Below are 13,875 nucleotides of genomic sequence, written 5' to 3'. Positions count from 1 at the left end.
CAAAAATGGGACCCTCTTCCTGGCTGATAACAGCTTTCTTGGGTGAGAAAGAAACTTGAAGGAGTGGTAGAGGCAAAGACATCATGTCACAGAGTTGTCCCTGTGGGAAATCTTACTAGCAATTTTATTATGACAACCTTGCCTTAGAATGGGGCATAGAACTTTCAAAAAAAAAAAGAAAAGGAATGAAAAGAAAAAGAAATGACAGATTGCTAGCCTCCAACTCTTATCCCAGCCAGGTTTATATACGTAGAAAACTTATAACTTTAATTGGGAACTAGAAAAAAAAAACTCACTGTGAAAGTAACTAACCAGGCCTGATAAAAACATTTTTTGGAATTCTGAACTCATAAAAACAAAATCCCCTTTAGGGGGAACTTGGATTTCTCTTCCTGTGTCCTTGTAATATAAACGTTTTATATTTCTCTGGGTATTTTATGTGTGTGTATGTATGTATGTATGTGTTTCCTTTTTTTTAAAGGAAATCTTGGACTCTGCCATGCAAAAGGTACAAATATTGTGCACATATGGTGGCCATGCAAGTAAATTGGGATTCTCAACAATCCTTTGATTGTACCATTTTTCAGACATTTTGCCATCTTAACCTTTTATGCATCAGCCTGGACCACAAAGGCCTTTAGCTTCTGCAGAGTAAACTTTGAATTTTATTTAGGCAACACCCCCACCCTCATGTGGAAAATCCTCTTCATCTTTTTGGTTTAGAGATATATATATATATATATATATAAGTTGATGGCCATATGATGGATCCTTTAATTTGGAAAAGCTTTTAAATTGGTGAAAGTTGAAAGAGCTCTCAATATAAACAGCTGTTTTCTTGGTACCTATTAAAATCAAGTTTAAAGATAGAAAAATATATCTAATGGTTAACCTAAGAACTTAGGTAAAAAAAAACTGGTTTGAAAAGCTACATTTGTGTTTTTCCTTTCCCATCAATGGTTTTAGGGATGCTAATAAAAACTTTGAACAATTAATGTTAATTAGGTTGAATAACTGGAAAATAGATTGTAAAAATTTCGATTTTTTCTTAATGAAAAAAAAAAGTTAAGGGGCTTATCCCAAATGGATAATTATTTTTATATTGTTATTTTGAATGAGATAAATAAAATGGACAATTTTGGATTTAGATGCATGATTTTGATACTACACTACGTAAAATTAAAAAAAAGGCCAAAGAGATCACCTACTGCCCCCCAACATTCAAGTTCAAACAAGTCTGTTTTATTTACCACAGTTTAATATGTATGTATGTATAGGGCTAAAATATACATACATATATATATATATATATATATTTATATACTGAGATACTTCATCAATGATTGGGACAACAGACCAATTAATCATATTAAAAATTGGGAAGGGTGTAAGCTCTTTGGCTCAAACTTGGGGATCCCAGAGAGTTTTCTATAAAATTAGATACAATGCACAAAAACAAACAAAAGAAAGGCTTCTGGCACTCCTTCTAGAAATAAAAATTATTCATTAAACCTAATAAATATTAAAATTAAAGGTATAAGTTTTAATAAATTTTAGATAAAAGTTTCTAAAATTGGTATATTTAAATCAGATTTATATAAACCTTTTACTTAATTATGTTGTGGGATAACTATGTTTTAATGGAAAACCGATTCACCTTTTTGGTATTATAAGGCTGGGCACATATCTGTCCCTCTGAAAATATTGAATGTACAAAGTAAAGGAAACCAATAGAGTTACATGAGCCGTCCAATATAACGTAAAATTTAAAACTAGTATTCAGTGGCTAATAAAAAATATAATAAGAGTTTTACCCTGAGTTTAACTTATAACAAGGGAAAGAGAACTTGCTTAATGCCTTATGCAAGCTTTGGAAGACAAGATAAAGTAAACTTTAAAGTTTTAATACATGGAATTCTTTGTTTACAGCTCTTCACACTGATACAAAAAAGCAAATTAAGGAGATGCAATTGGGACTGGGTGACAGAGCAGTTGTCTGGAGAACTGGACGCGTGTGTCTTTGTCTTGCATATCAGAAATGTAAATACAGCAGTGACCTAGGGGTGAGCCTAATTAGCTCAACGAGATAAAACTTTAGGCCAAAGAAATTTTTCGCATTTTAAAACTGAGAACTCTGACGGGTCCTTCATACATTGTCAAGAAATCTTTAATGTCTGTTTCATACATAGTAAGCCTTAGTGATCTGAGCAAGCAAATTCAGCTTACTCCAACTATTATTATCCCTATCTCATAGGTAAGTTTTAAAGTCAAGGTATGAGATCTCTAGCTTTTGTCTCTTTATAAGCTGGCGTACACATTATATATGTGAGATATTTCTATAGCTAAAAAAAAAAAACACAAAGTCAAAGAGCTCTGCTTAATTGATGTAAAAACTAAGAGGTTAAAATTTAAGTATTTTTAAAATAAAAACTGACCAAATTTACCTTAAGGTTCACGTGAACTGGAAAATATTCAATATTAAGATAATATTTGATATTGTTTTGTTTAAGTATGTTCTAATTAATATAGACATCTTTAAAGTCATCAATATTATGTATAATACCTTTACTGTACCTAGGTTTAATGAAAGTCAAATAAGATCCTGTTACATTCATTGCAGATTTGTCAAAAAAAGTATTAATATGGTGTGGTAAAATTTTAAGTAAATTTAATGCAAATGAGATGAGAACTTTGGGTAAATTCTTTCAAATACATTTTTAAAATGTATGCATAAGATAATCTCTAAATCTTTGGTATCTTTAAATTCTAGAGTTGTGCTAAATTAAGTTAAATGATAGGATTTTATTAAATAGCTATGCCATTTTCAGATAAAATAAGATTGAAATATGAATTACATAACATTTAACTTCCTCTTACAGAGAAACTAAAGGTGTTTAGAAATATTAATAAATGGTTGGTGCCACACTGAAATAGTCTCTATTATTAAGGGAAAGATCTCATTATCCTAGGAAAGTAAGATAAATCTGTAAGGGAAGATACAAGAAATGGAATTATATTTTGTTAATGAAAAATAGTGACATTGTACTGAAGCTGGTTACTTCTGAATGGAAGAGAAAATAAGGGACACACTAATATGAATATAGAAAGCTGTGGAAGGCTTGTGGAAGAGGAAACCTGAGGAAAGGGTTTTGTACGTGGTCGAAATTGGCTAAGTTTAGAATCAACTTGGTCAATGTAAATGAATCTCAGAGGTAAGCTGGTACAAGAATAGAATTGGTTTTCTCGCTGTTAAGAGGACGAAATTTTCTTAAAATGATAATCCACCCTCAGAAACAAATTGTAAAACTTCTTATACCACTTAACTGATCTGTTCTGCCTTTACCTTTGACGAATTATCTTGTTAATGAATAAGTACTACTTTACAGTGATCTATATGTTTATCTGACCAAGTGTTTGAAATCTTTCAAAAAGCTCCCCAAATATCAATTTTTAATTAAAGTTCTTTTAATCTCCAGTTAAGTTTGGGATGCTACAGAGGGCCCCTGAAACATCCCAAAGAGAGATTTTAAACTAGTAAATTTCATTTGGCATGTTAAATAACATGGTATTGTCAAATGAATAATAAGTCTTCCTAGGTTATATTGTATGAGAAAATATTAATATAGATATTACAGAAATTTTATGGACTCCCTAAAATTCTGGTATATCTGAAATGTTACCAGTCATAATTCTGGTTATTGTGACCAGGTTACATTACCAATTATAGTGTAATGGTGTTTTACCATGCTTTTAAATCTTTTGTCACTTATAGACAGTTAATTGTTTTCTTCTGATGATTTTGCAAAATGCTTGCTCTTCAAGAAGATTTACTGGTTTCGAATAAACTTCAAACTATACCACTGAACTAAACTGGGGAAGAAATTTTAAAGGTCTAAAGAAAACTCTGATTAAAAGAATTAGTTACATGGGACTGAGTAAACTGATGAATATGGTTATAATTTTTGATTTTGTCTGAAATACTACTCGCTTTAAACCTGTTTCCCAGACATAAAGAATCTCTTCTCCTTAAGCTAGTTATGATTCACAGCAATTTGATAAATTATACCTATGTAAGCAGCCTTGGAACAGTTATATTTTCTATCTGATCCCTCAAGAGACTAAAAACTCTTAGGTCCCCAGTGGCTCTATCAGACAAATTAGGAAGATCATCTCCTAACAGATATAGGAATCTCAATGCACTTTAAGGAATTTAACTAGAAAATAATTTACCTAAATCTGTACGGCAGAAATCCATGTCAAGCCCTTGACGTGGCTTTCCTGGCCTTAGAAAACCTTATTAACATTCTACCCTGAGACTCCTTATTTAAAGTTCCAACACAGCCAATTTAAAAAAGCCTATATGATCAAATAATCAGAATTAACTTGTAAACAAATAAATCTTTATTTGGCTATATTTGAGAAAAATGAGGGTAACTTTATAGAGAAAAAAGTTTATATTTTAGTGGATATTAAATTCTAGTTTTGTTAATTGAAGTCTTTATTTAGTAAGACACTTCCCAGATCATTCCTTTCTGTTATGTGAAATTGCTGAAAAGTTTAATTGAATTATTAAAAGGATACCCTAGCTTTGTTTCTGAACCTCAGTAATCTAACTTTGGGTAAAGTTCCAATGCCCCATGACCTACAGCCAGGGGATTATACATCCTGGAACAGGCATGACTTAAAGAACTGTCTCCAACCTGAATGGAAGGACCCTTTATCATGTATGCTTAACTAGACCATACACACCAAAGCTGAAGGAAACGGACTTTCAGATTCATTTCCTATAAGAAACATTCCCTGCAGTGCAATGGCCTATAGAGCACTGCCCACCTTAAAGCAATGCCCAACTGGAGAAAAAGCTACCATGTCAGGATGAGAAGACGACATCTGAGGTAGACAGCTAACCCAAGACATTGGACCAGGCCTGTATACTAATTACTTTGACAATTTCTCCAACCTTTGATTATGAACTACAACAATTGTTAAGTTTATGGTAAATTAACTATGTCTATTACTTCTGTTTTACCTTGGTGGGTTTCCCTACTCCAGGTATCTAACTAGATAGCCCTGAGAAACGTTATTCTAAAAAGAAATTATAGTTCTATTTAGGCCACTGTTCATCTTACATGGTGGGAGACATCACCTGGCCAATTAATAACTTCCCTGAGCCTGATCATAAATATGAACTTCCTCATAAGATCATTCAGACTCAATCAGAAACACAAGCAAAATTTTAACCCAAAATATAACTTCTCGAGTATTAAATTCTTACTCGTGACATTATTAACGTTACTAGCTGTATTACTTATATACTGTCTATTTTATAAAATTGTTGTCTCTTACATTTCCCAATGCGTAACTAGGCCTACAAGATTGATGATGGCTAAGCATCTTGAAGAAATAGATTAAACTTAGAACCCTGCATAAAATAAATTTAATAGTGTGATTCTAGGTATGGGAATAAGCAACGAAGGGCAAACATTTCCTGGATCAAAATAGACTAGTAAGACAGGCGATCCAGAGAACTTTCAGTATCAACAGGGCCTGAAAAAAAAACCAAACACCTTGAATGGCAGCTCCGAAGATTCTTCACCTGAACTAGGAATGAGCCATTCTAGCACCGTGGGACAAAATTGGTCATGAAATGTCTCTCAAAATATTGGTCGAATTTAGGACCATGGGGGAGCACTGTGAATGAAAATACTACAATGTGAATGAAAATACTGCAACCATGTCTGTAAACAAAGAATGCTGAAACCAAGTCATCAGCGGGTGCTGCCAGCCCCAGTGAGGACAGGATTGCAGCCCAGCCTCTCAGCCACTCACAGTGGTGCCCTCTGAGTGGACTCAAATAAGAAACAACAGGATACTGGCCCTAGACAGCTAGGTGCTTGTCAAATGTGTGGATTCAAAGACCCAAATGATTGCTTTATCCCATACATGGCTAAGCACTAAACACTTGAACTTGAGATACCTGGCTTTCTTTAGATAACAAGCAATCTTTTATTGTTCCAACTACCTGGTCTTTGTTGTAAAGCTCCTATGTAATCCTAGCTTCTCCCCTACTCTTGGGAGCAGTCTCTCAGAGTGTTCTGAGAGGCGGTCATCCTGGCTCGAGTCCTCCCGACAAATAAAACATAACTCTTAAATTTTAGGCTGCATGTTTATTTCAATCAAGTCCCAGAATAGACACAAATCGTCAATTCTGTAAAGGGACACACAGGAACCAAAAGCGTGTATTAGTCACGAAAATCTACGGCTCCCTCTTTCTTCCTGTCATTATACAATCCCACCAGAACTCATTATTTTGCTGTTTGCTCATCTGGGAACAAAACTCAGACAAGAGTCAACTCTGCAGAGTGCCCTGCTGGGGAGAACCCCCCGCAGAAGCAGGGCTGGCTGCCTGCCCTCCCGCACGCTCTGCTGACCCCTAGTGTCCACCGAGGAGACCAGGCCAACAGAGCTGTTCCCAACAGCTGCAAAGCCTCACATATTAAATAAAAACATTTTATTTTATACGCTGTGTTACGTATATACCCATCTCTGAAAACAGCTTTGCCAGAAGCCCAAATCTTCAGCATTAATCTGCGAAGACAATTCCGGTCCCCAAGGGAAAACAAGTCTTAAGATGATGCTAAGGCCTCCAAAGACCTCTCCACGACCATCAGCCAAACTGCCTGTAGGTCTGCTGCTGCAGGCGGCTGCATGTCTGTTTTTAAAGCAACTCCTTTTGCCCTCGGGTGCTACAGTTTCCTTCTATGCCCTCCCATCTCAGGGTAAGAGCAGCCGCTGCAGAACCTTGCAGGGCAGCACTGACAAGACAGGACACAGAGGATCAGAGCTAAACTAAGCCTTCTGATGACACGAGCTTGTCACTGTGTCATCTTTAGAGATGAAGATATATATAGAGAGAGGTAGGGTGATATTGCTCAAAGTCACACAGATAATAAGTGACAAAGTCTATAACTCTGCTCCTCCCTCCAGCGTGACGCCCCAGCTGGGACGCCCACAGAGTTCTCTCGTGCCTGCCTGAACAGTCCTTTATTGTCACTCATGACTCACCACAGGGTCTGTACCTAGCCTGCCTTTTCAGCATGTTTTCCCTCCAGTCTCTTAGAAACAAGGCTGCTCGGGCCACTGTATGACTTCCGTCTCCCCGAAACCTCTGTTCTCTGGCTGGTCTTGCCTGTGCATCCGGCCTCCTGCTCAGAGGCTCTTCCCCCCTGCAGGAGGACGTTTCTACTCTCTGCAGGGACACCCCTTCAGGGGAGCCCTCTTCTCGCCATCAGCACGGCAGGTGTCCCAGGCCACACCCCGACCTGCCCCATTAGGACTGGGGGTGCCCAGGTCTGCTAGTCAGACCAGCAGACTCAGAGCCAGGGATTATGCCCGGGTCACCCTGCAAACCTACTGCCCGCCTCACAGCCCCCAGCCAGCAGGTCACCTGGAAGTCACAGTAGGTGCCCCACCCAATCCAGAAGCCTCTTCATTTGCCAGCACCGCTGATGACTGGTCTCCAATCTTTGGTCATTTTCGCACAAAACAGCACCATCTACTGTGAAGCGGGTGGTTTTCGCTTCTGCGCACCATCCTTACTGGAAATGTTATGGGAAACCAAAACGCCTTTTTCTCAACACTTTTCTGATGACACCCTCCCACCCACAATAATCTCATGCTCAAGAGCTTTGGATCCACGTGATTTTGTTTCCCTTACGCTAAGTGGCTCAAAACACTGCGGGATTTTTTCTCTTTTGAGGGTATTTGTACTCAGTTTCTCGCCTTTAATCTGTTTTTGTCTCTCTCTTCAGTATCCCTAGGAGTTGCCACCTCTTACTCCCTTCAGCAGCCTCCCTCCCAACAACTAGTCTAGGAAATCAGCTGTGATGAGGGGCCCGGGGTCCGTCACAGAAGATGCAACTAAGACAGAGAGGCTACATAATTTGCCGAAGAAATCAGCTTCAACCCCCAACAGTGTGTGTCACGTCTCTGTTTAATTCTTATGCTAAGAAAGTTAACGTTTTGTAGATTATGTTTATAAACAGATGAAGTATGAAAATACATACAATGACACACATCAACGCTAAGATGTTCACTAACTCCACTATTTTGTTTCTATTAAAAAATTAAAAACTCCTGCAGTCAATATAGCAAATTGTTACTGGGTTTTAAATCCAGAATATAGATGGGTTAAGTGTGTCATTACTCATACTTATTTGTATGTTCACAAGACAAAAAGATTTGAAAGCCTCTCCCCCCCCCGACACACTACGGGCTCTCACCTGAGCTCCAAGGCCACACATCTAACAGCCTTTCACTTTACCCACAGCTGAAATCATCAGATTTCCCCCAGAGCTCCCGCTGCAGCTTTCCCTCCTCAGAGCACAGCAGGACCATCATTTACCTCATTAATCCACCCAGAAACCTGGGCCTTACTCCATTCTACCTTCACAGACAGCATTCATCCTTTCCTTTTTACCATCAAAACATGCCTTCAATCTGTTCGCTTTTACCCAGTGACCGTCCCACCGCTCAAGAGGAAGCCACCAACACTGCCCACCTGGACTCACGAGTCTCCAAAGTGGCCCCTCAGCCGCTCTCCCCTAATTGAGACAAATGGGATTGTGTCACTCCCAACCTTTTTGGACACTTTTCAAACCCACTGTTCTTAGAAGAAACTCCAATTTCTTCACCTGGTGAAGGTCTTTGCAATCAAACTGTCAGCTCAGGGAGGGCAGGACCCGCCGTCTCCCCTCGGCCCCACCCTCTGGCAGAGCATCATCTTGGGAGGACCTGCTGAGCTACACCAGCCTGTGTTCTAAACCTGGTCTTGAGTTCTTAGGAAACTGCTTCACTTATCCATACAAATCCAAGGTAGATTAGAAAGATTTTAGTTATTGAGTGAGACTATTGATTTGGGGATTTTGCACTAGCAACCTGCAAGGACATGTTCTAATGATTCTGTCTTCTTACAACAACACCCAGATTTAAGTAGTATTTGTGGAATATCTTCAGAGTAAAAGGGACTGTACTTTTACAGTTTATGTATTGTAACATGAACAACCCTGACAGGGTCACAAATGGAACCGCTTCACAAGTGACAGAAGACAGGTGAGAGGCATATAGCAACAGTTCACAAAGAAGGTATGAGTAAAGTTGTTTCTCCAACCCCCGAAAAATTTCCTCCAAGAACCGAAAACTCTGAATTTTGAAAGTAAAATACTATCATATAAAGAAATAAAATAAATAATCCTCTTCATCAGGGTGTTAAGATCTGACTGCAGAGTTTTCAGCAGGCCATACTGAATCCTAGCACAGAAAAATCTGATGGACTAGTGGTGAGTAAGTTCCAGGAAAACGGCAGCAATTCCTCCACTTGTAAGAGGACACACACTCAATTATTGAAGGTGATTGTAAACCACATGCTGAAGAAATTCAGAAGATTCAGGCACCGCTTCTAGATGGTGATGACACGGAAGGACGGCTTGGATGCATGCTTCTAACTGAGTCACCGGCATTCTTACACTGCAGGGGGAAAAGGAGGCCCTCAGCCAAGAGCAGAGATTTTCCTGTCATGCCTCCCAGGCCATGCCTCGGGGACTCAGTGTCCTGTATCCGTCCGGCCCCAGGCAAGGACCCGCAGCGTGGCCCACCCAAGCAGGAGGGGCACTGTGCTTGAGAAAGCCCATCCCAGATGGGAGCAAGAGTGGCTGGTGGGGTTGTGTGAACCCATAAATGCTCATAGAAATACACCTGCATACATTCAAGTGATAAAATTAAGGGTAGCAGGCTATTTAACAAAATTTCAATTGTCAGTTTTAATGTTACCATTCCTTTTCTCTTGCCCCCTGCACTCTGAGACAGGCTTACGCTCTCTCACACCTGCAGCTCTGATGCAATAGTTGTGAAATCATTTTACTTTGCTGCAAGTGTCTTTGCTCCCCGTGTCGCTGTGACTGTCGTCTCTTAACACAGTCAGGTGTCTTCCTGGATCTCTCCCTGAGTTCCTTCCTCCTGCTTCTCAGATCCTGAGATAAAGAACAGGTGAAGGCACATGACTAGAAAAGGCACTGTGGACTTGACCAAAGTCCTCAGTGACCCCCTAGGTGAGTGCTGCCCTTACCTTCGATTCTCAAGGTTCTGCCCAGGGTGACATCCAGCCAGGAGAGAGTCCTGGGCCCATTTAAAAGCTGTGTGGCTAGGGTGCGGGAAAAAGTGCAGGAGCTGGTTCTGTAGCCGGGCCCCTCCCCACCTCTGCTCATCTCTTACCCGAGGCCCCGCTGCCAAGCCCCCAGGCTCCCTGAACTTCTGTCCTTCTCTTCTACTCTACTCCAAGCCCTTTTCCTCTTCCTTTATTCCCTGATTATCCCCAGCTGGAGTGATTTTTCCATCAGAGTATCTGAAAAAATTTTCTGCAGCTGAAAAAGAGGTCTGACGAGGTCAATGCACCTATGCTGGTTCCTGAAGAGAGCCCCTGTTTAGGGGCACTCTCACCAACAGTCACGGGACATCAGACATGTTGCAGGGTCGGCCACCCCCAACAAGAGTTTGCTGTGACACCAAGGAATGCACAGCATCCCTGTCACAAAGGTGTATTTGACACACTCATCCGTTATTAAGAAGCAAAAGTAAAAAAAATTTGCTCATGTTTCTTACTAAAATTATTTATGAGGTAGAAAAAGAGATTGCAATACAAAAGAACAAATTTGACTCCATGTTAGATGTGTTCAATTATTTTTAAACCTGTACCCTGTTTTCTAGGCTCAGACTTGATATCTCTGCACCTTTTGTAAAAGAAAGTTGCCTTTAGCTTGAAATATCCAGGCTAGGCTATTGTCCGGGCTCTGATCTTTAAGGATGTTAGCTCTTCTACACTTATGTAGAGATGGCAAGTTGCAAAATAGAGAATAACCTTTGTTTTATTTTGGAGGGTTTACGGGGGCACCATAATTTGACCGACATGGACAGCTGCAAGTACACAGGATTACAAGGAGAAACAATTTGTACAGCAAGAAGTTTGCAACAACCAACCACATCCCCAGCGCTTTTTAGTATAAAAGGAGACTGAATTCTGACTTGGGGTAGAGAGTTCTCCTGGATATCAGTATGCCATTTTCTGGGTATGCCAGCTTTTCAAATAAAGTCACTATTCCTTACTCCAACATCTCATCTCCCGATTTATTGGCCTGTCATGCAGCAAGCAGAACGAGTTTGGACTTGGTAACAAAATGACTGCATTAGAGGTAGTATGTCTCCACTGTTTCCTCATTTCCAGTATGTCACAGCCTATCAATTTTATATGCTGTTTAACAACACAACCAAAATACCTATTATACGGAATTGATTCCACGGAAATAAAATTATTTCTACTCCTTCAAAACTTTTTTCTTTTCTATTTTATTTTGTTTTGCTTATTGAAAAGAAAATTCAAATCATTTATTTCACGTATTTTTATAGCTACATATTGTAAATACTACAAAGATATTTAAATTGCAATAAAAATTGTCCGTATATTAGTATAAAGATATATACACAATCAATGCAGATTAGGAAAGGAGTGGATATTTACTGAATATCCACTGCACATCCAGTCTTTTACAAGCATATCCTGGAATATAAGCTCTGTTATTCATGGGCCCCCCACCCCCATTCTCACTGCCAAGACCCTTAGTAATCAACTACCAAGGCATAAGCATAGAACAACGCGATCATTATTTTAGGTATAAATGAGGGAATTAGCTCATTCAATTCTAGAACAGAAACCTTAAAATAAATACTGAACTTATTTACAGATAAAGACAATTGGACACAAAGAAGTACAGCTTCTCCCCCCAAGTCACAAAGATAATAACTAGTAAAGGCAAGATATGAACTCATCTGCCTGATTCTAAAAACTAACGTGGAAATCCCATTCGACTCTGGAGGGCCCAGCAGCACAGCCTATCACCCTATCTTTGTTCAGATCTAGCTTTAGACAACCTGAGACAGCACACCATTCCTATGGAACTCGAGGGCAAATGATAACAAAAAGGATTTTATATTCAGTAGTTACTTAGGTCTCATTTATATAAAGTGTCAGCAGGTCAGCAGAAAACTCTGGAAAATATGAGTGGGTCCAGAGTTTTTGCTGATAAGAAACTCAATCTATCAGGATAGAGTGACCTTCCCATGAGAGGTCTCATGAACATAAACTAAAGGCAGCTGAGCAATGAAAAGTAGCAAGACCATGGAACTCAAGAAACAACGATCCCTGCCATCCCCTTCCCAGTTGCCTCCTCACCCTTGTGGACAAGATGGCAGAAGACCCAGGTTCTTGTCCAAGTTACACCAACATGGATTCTCACCCATAAAATGTTACGACTCTATGCTGCCTTAAGCCTTTTCCAACTCAAATATGATGACACCAATATCTCAGCAGGATGTCTATGTCTCCACTTTCTCTCTTCTATTAGGAGACTATATCTATGTCCAAAAAGCAGAAATCCAATTAAAAGCACCATGCACAAAGCCTGGTGAAAGTCTACATAACAGACTTTGTCCTCACGCTCAGTGAATGAAAACTCATAAAAAGTGGTCCTTCTCCCTCTGCAAGTGGGAGGTAGCCTGATTGTGTGTTTGTGTGTGTGTGTGTGCGCGCGCGCGCATGTGTGTGTGTAAATCAAATACAATGTATTCTGGGATGTGTACAGATTTTTTTATGTTACTCTCATTTCATGAGGATGAGACAACCTTTAAAGTAATTTGAATCTAGTGTTCTGAGAGAGTCTCAGGCTGTTTTGGTGGAGGAGGGGAAAGGGGAAAGTAAAGGAGGAAAGAAGTAAATGAAGCAAAGGAGTAAGAATACTGCTAAGGAAAGGCAAGACATTAATTTTGTTCCTACTTGCATCACACACAAATTAGGGACCAACTTTCCCCCATGTCTTGTCAAGCACTGAGTTGTAGAAGAAGAGGCGACAGCCCATTTCTCACTGAGCTTGTGACTGTACGTGGCATCTTATAGACATAAATTATTTACCCTGATCAAACACTCTAGCAGCAGGCCGTAATTCTCCTATTTTGAGAGACAGGAAAACAAGAATTGAAAGAGGGTATATAACTTGACAAAAGTCAGAGGACCAGTAAACTAAAGAGGATGATTTCAAACTCAGATCTGAATTCAGAGTCTGATCTTCCCACTCCCATGTTTCGAAAATCCTTAACACAGGCTCCCCAGCTCCTCTGCATTGATCCTGGCACCAAGCATTTCCCATGGCGATGGTCTCCACTTCACACAGACACAGCGTTCTGTGCAGCCAATAACCTCCAATCGACCTTGATAATCTACCTGCCACGCCCACCAGTCTTCACCATACAGGCAGGAAAGCTGGCTTTTAAGTGCATCCAAAGCCATCCCTGGTTTATCCTGGACTCTTCAGCGGCTTTTCCAGTGTAAAGGCAGCCATGAAAGTGCTCACAGTTTGTACATGAGCCACACTACCTCTCTCCATCTGTCTCCCCACCTATACTACTTAGCTATGACCATTTTGAGAATATTACAAATTTTTAAAAACAGAAAAGAAAGGATTCTGTAACAAGTATTTAATACTTACAAGTTTAAATGAGAAGTTACAAAGTGAGTATTCACAAACCGAATCTGCCTTCCTAGGTGTCAGTTTTAACAGTTAAAAAACATAAGAGCAAAAAATTCTCACGTACAAAATTAACAAAAACATCAACAATAATCTGGAATAAACTCAAAAACAATGCCCATGTTGTACATGCAGAAAGTACAGGAATGTACTGAGGGGTGAAGTAAGAGGTGTGAATGTAGAGACATCAACATATTGTATGGAGGAAAGCAGTTTTGTAAAGATGTACGTTCTCCTAAAGATAATT

The 13,875-nt window shown here is 39.5% G+C and overlaps 1 protein-coding gene across 2 annotated transcripts in view; it reads right to left on the bottom strand.

The window, feature by feature from the left end:
* LOC140693133 (uncharacterized) overlaps positions 1-13,875 on the bottom strand; it is a 113,651-nt gene that overhangs the window by 75,274 nt on the left and 24,502 nt on the right. Inside the window, exon 3 of one of the 2 annotated variants that reach the window (XR_012068829.1) lies at positions 9,405-9,525. The exons of the other annotated variant lie outside the window; for it this stretch is intronic. The gene's annotated coding sequence lies outside the window, so the exon portion shown is untranslated. Of the gene's footprint in view, positions 1-9,404; positions 9,526-13,875 lie in introns of those variants that run through there. 2 annotated transcript variants of the gene reach the window in all.

Source organism: Vicugna pacos, unplaced genomic scaffold (assembly GCF_048564905.1).
Source record: "Vicugna pacos unplaced genomic scaffold, VicPac4 scaffold_19, whole genome shotgun sequence".
In the NCBI taxonomy this organism is placed as follows: Eukaryota; Metazoa; Chordata; class Mammalia; order Artiodactyla; family Camelidae; genus Vicugna; species Vicugna pacos.
The sequence above is the reverse complement of the archived record's forward strand: the minus strand, read 5'-3'. Positions and strand labels throughout refer to the sequence as shown.